This window comes from Anomaloglossus baeobatrachus, unplaced genomic scaffold (genome assembly GCF_048569485.1).
Source record: "Anomaloglossus baeobatrachus isolate aAnoBae1 unplaced genomic scaffold, aAnoBae1.hap1 Scaffold_284, whole genome shotgun sequence".
Classification (NCBI taxonomy): domain Eukaryota; kingdom Metazoa; phylum Chordata; class Amphibia; order Anura; family Aromobatidae; genus Anomaloglossus; species Anomaloglossus baeobatrachus.
In genome coordinates this window covers 118,666-126,941 of record NW_027442308.1, presented here as the reverse complement: position 1 = coordinate 126,941, position 8,276 = coordinate 118,666, and the positions used below count along the sequence as shown (strand labels likewise).

General features: G+C 48.7%; 1 pseudogene; it reads left to right on the top strand.

Moving 5' to 3' along the window:
• Positions 1-1,813: 1,813 nt before the first annotated feature.
• LOC142266246 (U2 spliceosomal RNA) lies at positions 1,814-2,020 on the top strand (annotated as a pseudogene).
• The last annotated feature ends 6,256 nt before the right edge of the window (positions 2,021-8,276 follow it).

Genomic DNA, 8,276 nt, shown 5'->3' with positions numbered 1-8,276 from the left:
TCTTGTTTGCTTTAGAATAAACAATAACATCATAAAGGTATAGCAGTACCGTTTCAAAGTTTCGGTGTCCCAAGCAGCATTCCATCAGCCTCTGGAAGGTTCCTGGCAAATTGCACAGCTCGAAGGGCATGCTTTTGAACTCGCAGAGACCCATCGGGGTGGCAAAGGCGGTCTTCTCCCGGTCTGCCTCAGCAACGGACACTTGCCAATAGCGACTAGTGAGATCAAGGGTAGAAAAATAATTTGCAGTTCTCAATGCAGCTAGCTATTCCTCAATACAGGGGAGTGGTGCTGTCCTTCTTCTTTAACAGGACCAACGGAGCTGCCCAGAGGCTACAACTGTCACGGATAACCCCAGCCTCCTTCATGTTGCTCAACATGTCCTTGGTACACTGGTAATGTGCAGGTAGTTTTGGCTTATATCTCTCTTTGATGGGTGGGTGTGCACTTGTGGGGATGTAGTGTTTGACCCCTTTTATTCTTCAAAAGTCTAGCGGATGTTTGCTGAAGACTTGCTCGTATTCTTGCACTAGCCTGTAGACCCCCTTCTTGTGATGTGAAGGTGTGGAGTCAGTGCCTACGTGTAATTCCTTACACCACTCCTCTGGCTGACTTGGTGAGCTGTCACTGAATGGGTGGGCTGAAGCAATGGTGGATGCTGCTGTTTGGATAGCATGTGTATCTACTGAGAACAGCTTATCAATGGTGGCAAATCGGAGCAGCTTAATCTCTTGCTCTCCGCAGTTCAACACTCTCATGGGCACTCTTCCCTTCCATATTAATGAATAAAACTATGATGTAAATAGCATATAGATACCCCACAAATGCAGATAAAAGTAGGTTATGGGAAAAGGGGGAAGAGAGAAACAGGAAAATAGTGGAATAAAGTATACCTTCCAGGTGGGAGAGGAAATGGCAGCACAGCCAGTGGAGGTGAAGCAAGGGGAGCCTGCAACTAAAGAGTTGAGAGCGTTATCACATGGTGACTGAGCCTGATTGTAACGGGAGCATAGAGGTGCCGATCCTGTCTTACCTGCGTTGGTGTAGAAGTGGGTGTCCTGTGGTGGAGTCAGCTGTGTGCAGTGGTGGCCGTGGGTTCTTTTATGTGCGACCGTAGTAATAGCTGCGCCCACTTCCTGTATGGGAGTGGAATGCAGTGAGGCTAATGGAACGCACGCCTGCGCATTTGTGTTTAACGTCGCGCATGTGCAGAACGGAGAAAAGGCTGCGCTCACTTCCTAATGAAAGGGAGTGAGACGCAGCTGGGAAGGGAAGGGAAAAGATTAGGGTTTGGGGATGATGAAAGGGCTTTCTACGGGCAAGGATGGCAAAGGGTGGCAGTGACGGAAAGTCAGGCAGCCTGTCCTGTCCTGTCCTGTCCGTCCGTCTTTTTGTATCATGAATTGGAAAGACTGCAAGGGGGAGGGGAGGTGCTTGGAGGAGGAGGAGTTATTCAGATTAATTGCAGTGGGCGGCGGCTGCAAAAAGCATCATTCTTCTTGTTTTTGCTCTGCAAAACAGCCTTTTCAAGGGTTGGCTTGGGTGACAAAATGTCTTCTGTAGGCGTGGGTTTGTCTCCCTCTCCCTAAGATGTGTCCGGTATAGGCCAGGGTGCCACTCAAGGCCGTAACCAATTCGGGTTATAGCTTCTCGGCCTTTTGGCTAAGATCAAGTGTAGTTTCGGAGGACGCTACCTTGGTCGGTACTGGAAGGTGCCTGGGATTGCACGTCTGCCGGCCTTGAGGAAGTGTGTGCGCCTTCTGGTGACACATAGCCCTCTTGTGCCTGGACGGTTCCCAGGCAACGGGAGGCGATCACCTTTGTTATTTTGAAGTCCTACTGATAAACAGAAAAAAAAAAAAATTAAATCTGTTCTTATCAGTTTAATATCTGATACGTCCCCTCTCTGGGGACCATATATTAAATGGATTTTTAGAACAAGGAGATGGAAAAAATCTTGCTCTGTCCACTCCACGCATTGACCTGGTATTGCAGTACCTCCAGGACCGGTGCACCCCTTCTTAACCCAGGTTCCAAAAGCAGAACTCAATTCACCTGATTCAAATGAGCCCCATTAGTGAATTGAAAGAAAGCAAAAACTTTATATGCACCTCAATTTGGCCAATTCACTTTTCACACTTTCACCCTTTTTTTTTATCTTTCACACCTTTTACTTGCTTTATTGATGCAAAAGCTGTGCCAAATAGCAAACTCATCTCCACTCAACTTGACCAACTCTGCTATGTCCCGTGCAGTATCTTATTCTCAGTCTTATCTAGATCATTTGCAATTGAATAGAATAGATCCCTTTTGGACACATTGGATTCAGCTGCTGCAGTGACTGCAGGTGTTAGAAGATGCAGACTTGGCATCAGGTGCTGTCTATCAGATTCCACTCCAATTAAAGCTTCCATTGTTTTTCGGTGTTTTCTTTGAGCAATGATGATGTCTTTAGTGATCTGTTGGCTCCCTCTCCTGGAGGAAGAGTTTGCTTGCTCTTGGACTTTCAAAAAGAGAGGTCATGATAGACATTTAGCTTCTGAGCCCAATTGGGGACAGTCATGGGTGATGAATGTTTTGCAACCTGCTGCGAAGCCTGATACCGCAATATAAGGAACGTCAAATACTAAGAATGGGCGGCCTATGAAAGAATTAGTACTTTCATTAAGCATACTTAAACGGCTAATTGGGAATAGACAAACTGTAAAAAGCCCTCTGAGAAAGCCCCTCTCTAACCTTTGTTAGTAAGCTTTTCTGTAGTCTGCCTGTTGATGTATTTTCCGTTTGAACAGTGCACAACATGAAGTGACGGAACACTGGCTTGTCACAATGTCCCCCGCTGACATCACGATAGCGCTGCTGCCTAGAAAGCCAGCTGCGCAGCAGAAGTTGCTCTTTGGGTGGGATGGTGGGCTAATGTATCTATTCCTGCTTGGTGTGAGTTTGACATGATCTAGAGCAACGAGTTCCAGCGGCTAGCGGTTGATTATTGGCTGTAATGGGGCTTTCTGGCTGGTGCCAGCCTTTCTTCTTAGCACACAGGAACCACAATCCCTACACCATGCTTCGATGGATTCTCTCATCCCAGCCCAGTAAAACTACATATTTCACACAGTTATAAGCAGCCCATGGGCATTCACCTGGATTAAAACCCATAACAGCTCATAGACCAAACAATCAATCTACCACTGGACCAAAGACAGGAAGCTAAATCCACTGCCTGCGGTAACTAACTTAATCCTATAGTCTACTCACACAACAAACCCAAGAGAAAGGAAAAAAACATGGCTTCGATTATCCATCCAATGAAAACGCATAACCATTGTGAGCCATTGGACAATGCAATTGCACACATGGTGACATGGTGCACGGCCCAATGAATCAAGTCTGTACTTCATATTCACGGTTTAAGCCCTTGGGTTCTAATGTGTCCAGAGTACATATCCAGAAAGATTCCCTTTCTTTGTGCTAAGCACAAGTCAACAATACGTTGTAAGCAGATTCTATTACCAGTCCCACACCATTTTGTGACGCATAATCGCACAGTGGCCCAATTAAGATTCCAAGTCATCGAACATGTCCCAGCCATACGCAGAGGAGGCGATAGAATTAGGAAGCTCAAAGAAAGGGAATCTTTCTGGATATATACTCTGGGCACGTTGGAACCCAAGGGCTTAAACCATGAATATGAAGAACCGACTTGATTCATTGGGCCGTGCACATTTTTTCTAACGCCCGGTTCTTTTTCGTGTTCACACTATATATGGTTCCAGTATGTATGGAGTTCCATTCTTCCTTGTTTTTTATTTGTCATGTTTGTCTGATTACCTTGTCTAACAGTTTTTTCTCCCCTTTCTTTACCTTCCAGGTTCCCATAGTCACGTGAAATATCCCTGTTGCACTTGATTACGGCTCACTATTCACTATAGGATGTCTTATATCTAACATCACACTCTCACCCATCAGCACTCTATAGGTTTGTATAAGGTATGCGCTTACACATCCGGTCCTCCATAGGTATTTCCACTTATGTAGCACTATCCCTATGATCACTCATAACTCATACCCTTGTAGTCAATTACAGCCTCCTCTCTCCCCTCTCCCCTTCTCCCTTTCCATCTATAATTTTGCCAGTACAATATTAGTTTACATTAGGCACACACTCACATATTCCTTTCCTTAGTGACTTATTGTAATTCACATTCGCATACAATTCTCTATGCCTGCCCCATTACTACATTCATACCTACTTGACCCTATCCTGATACCCCTTGTCTCACCTTGTTGGTCCCTACACCTGTTATCATCTCCTTTCCTGTGTCTGTCTTGTCACACAACACATTTTAGCATATCCCTTGTGCTCCTTATTACCTGTCCTGCCTATTAGAATTATGTCCATTATGTCCATGCATGGCCCAATGAATCAAGTCTGTACTTCATATTCATGGTTTAAGCCTTTGGGTTCCAATGTGCCCAGAGTATATATCCAGAAAGATTCCCTTTCTTTGAGCTTCCTAATTCTATTGCCTCCTCTGCGTATGGCTTGGACATGTTCGATGACTTGGAATCTTAATTGGATCACTGTGTGCAATTAAGATTCCAAGTCATCGAACATGTCCAAGCCATACGCAGAGGACGGCAATAGAATTTACTGGTTAGCTCAAAGAAAGAGAATCTTTCTGGATATGTACTCTGGGCACATTAGAACCCAAGGGCTTAAACCGTGAATATGAAGTAAAGACTTGATTCATTGGGCCGTGCACCATGTCACCATGTGTCCAATTGCATTGTCCAATGGCTCACAATGGTTATGCGTTTTCATTGGATGGATAATCGAAGCCATGTTTTTTTCCTTTCTGTTGGGTTTGTTGTGTGAGTAGCCTATAGGATTAAGTTGGTTACCGCAGGCAGTGGATTTAACTTCCTGTCTTTGGTCCAGTGGTAGATGGATTGTCTGGTCTATGAGCTGTTATTGGTTTGAATGCAGGTGAATGCCCATGGGCTGCTTATGACTGTGTAAAATATGTAGTTTTACTGGGCTGGGATGAGAGAATCCATTGAAGCATGGTGTAGGGATTGTGGTTCCTGTGTGCTAAGAAGAGAGGCTGGCACCAGCCAGAAAGCCCCATTGCAGCCAATAATCACTTAATAACTTTTTCAACTTGTCATCATATGGGAGGCCTTCCATTCCTTGTAGTAGTCTAGTTGCCCACCTTTGAACTGACTCTAACTTCTGAATGTCCTTTTTAAAATGTGGAGCCCAAAACTGGTTCCCATATTCCAGATGTAGCCTTACAAGTGATTTATAGAGGTTGATCATCTTTACTTATCATTTAAAACTTTCAAACTGGTACACTCAACACATAAAGCCCCCCCCTTTTAAAGAGTAGTTTCCCTGTACCTAAGTGGGGGTCTACCTAGGTTGGAGCGAGTGGACCTTCGGGGTCCGGTGTCAGTGGTGACAGGCAGTGGGGCAGAGGGAACAGTCAGTTCCTCCTCCCTGCTATCATGTGGGGCAGGCGGAGGCGTAGGGGAGCTGGGTACAGGTACATCCCTGGGCACTGGCTCGCGGTTAACCGTTTCCATCATTTCTTCATCCACGGGTTGTGGGAACAGTATCACTGGAAGGATCACCGCACCGTTCTGTGTAGGCCAGTCTGCTGGAAAATCACCCATCATGGTGTGGATTACCTCTTTTTCCTTCTCCACTGGACTGGGAACTGGAGCCTCATCCGCTACTCTCAATGCTGGTGGGCACTTCTTCAGGTGGTCTCGGGAAACCGTGGCCAAAGTCCCCCCCTGGTCACGGCTGATCTGGTAGGCCTTCCCATTCTCCCATCCTGTGGGCTGGACTACATACGGGGTTTTTTCCCATTGATCATCCAGCTTGTGGGCCCTTCTTTTCCGCTTCAGCACTACATCCCCAGGTTGGAAGGAACCGGCAGGCGCCTTCTTGTTGAAGCACTGCTCCTGTTGTCCCCGACTCCGGCACAAGTTCTTTTCAACATACTCCTGGACCTGTCGGTACTGTGTCCTCCGCCGAGTGTCCCATTCAGCTGTCGACAGGAGTGCTTCTGAAGCTTCCAAGCCCATTTCCAGATCCACTGGTAGCCGGCCGGGACGAGCTCTCATCAGGTATGCTGGAGTGCATTTCGTAGAGCTGGAAGGGATGTTGTTGTACATATCGACCAGGTCAGGTAGCTTCTCCAGCCACAGGTTCCGCTCTTCCAGTGGTAACGTCTTGAGGAGGCCCAGGACCAAGTGGTTCATCTTTTCACAAATGCCATTGGTTTGGGCGTGGTAAGGCGTGGTCCGGATTTTCTTGCAGCCGTACAACTGGCAGAATTCCTGGAATACCTCTGCTTCAAAGGCCGGACCCTGGTCGGTAAGCACCCTCTCCGGGTACCAATGCGGTCAACAGAAATAAGCCTGGAAAGCCTTAGCAGCGGTGCGGCCGGTTAAGTCCTTAACTGGGACAACCACCAGGAACCTCGAGTAGTGGTCTACGATGGTCAGAGCGTAGGTGTACCCACTTCGGCTGGGGGTGAGCTTTACATGGTCAAGGGCAACCAGCTCCAGCGGTTGGTGTGTAATGATCGGGTGTAGGGGTGCCTTCTGGCTGGCCTCGTCCTTCCTTCTCAATGCGCAAGGGCCACATTCTCGGCACCAGGCCTCCACAGATTCCCGCATTCCACTCCAATAGAACCGCTCTCTTAACAACATCTCTAGCTTCTTCCACCCGAAGTGCACTGCACCATCATGGTATGCTTGCAGGACGGTGGGCACTTTAGCCTGGGGAATCACCAGCTGGCGGATCTTCTCGTGAGTCTTTGGATTAATCAGCTCGCGATACAACTTCCCCTGGTGTAGGTATAGCCGGGTCCGTTCTTGCCACAGACGTTGGGCTTCGGCAGGGGCAGCAGGGTCTATCCCAGCAGAACCCTGTTCCACTAGAGTCTTGACCAGGCGGACAGCAGGTGCCTGGTCCTGAGCTTCCTGCCAGTCCTGTCGGGGCAGCGGATCCAGGTTCACCCGTTGTTGGTAGACGTGCACCTTCTCAGTGAATGGCCGGTGAAATGCAGGCAACTCGATCTCTTCGAGGTCATCATCCTCTGGCCCCTCTTCCGACAGGTGGGGCATCCGGGAGAGTGCATTGGCATTGACGTTGGTACGGCCGGCCCGGTACTTGATGGTGAAATCGTAGTTGGCTAACCTGGTCACCCACCGCTGCTCCAACGCGCCCAGCTTGGCCGTATCTAGATGGGTCAGCAGGTTATTGTCTGTGTACGCGGTGAACTTGGCTGCTGCCAGGTAATGGCGGAAACGCTCGGTGATAGCCCACACCAGTGCCAAGAGCTCAAGCTTGAAGGAGATGTAGTTCTCAGGGTTCCTCTCAGTCGGTCGGAGTTTTCGGCTAGCATAAGCTATTACCTTTTCCCTTCTGTCTTGGACCTGGGATAGAACAGCCCCCAAGCCCACATTGCTGGCGTCGGTGTAGAGGATGAATGGGCGGCTGTAGTCAGGGTACGCTAGGATTTCCTCTCCGGTCAGGGCTGTTCTCAGCTGGCGGAAGGATTCCTCATGCTTTTCTTCCCACACCAATGGGGCTACTAGGGATCTACCACCCTTGGTCTGTCCTACGAGGAGGTCTTGCATGGGGGCAGCCATCTTTGTGTACCCCTTAATGAAGCGACGGTAATATCCCACCAGGCCCAGAAACTGCCTCACTTCCCTCACTGTGGTCGGTCTCGGCCAGTCTTGGATGGCGGTGATCTTCTCGGGGTTGGGGGCGACACCTTCCGCACCAACCACATGTCCTAGGTACTGCACTCTGGGTTTCAGCAGATGACACTTTGAGGGCTTCAACTTCATCCCATACTTGGCAAGGGACGCGAACACCTCGGCTAGGTGCTCCAGGTGGGCTTCATACGTCTGTGAGTACACAATCACATCATCCAAGTACAGCAAAACGGTCCCATAGGCAGTCTTCTCTCGGTCTTCCGGTGCCACGGCCACCTGCCAGTACCCGCTGGTGAGGTCAAGGGTGGAGAAGTAGTTAGCGGTTCTCAGCGAGGCCAGGGACTCTTTGATGCGGGGCAGAGGGTAAGCATCCTTATGCGTTATCTGGTTAATCTTCCGGTAATCCACACACATCCGCATGGTGCCATCCTTCTTCTTAACCAGCACCAACGGAGCGGCCCAGGGACTACAGCTGTCCCTAATAACCTCTGCCTCCTTCATGTTCCTCAACATGTCTTTGGCGCATTGGTAGTGCG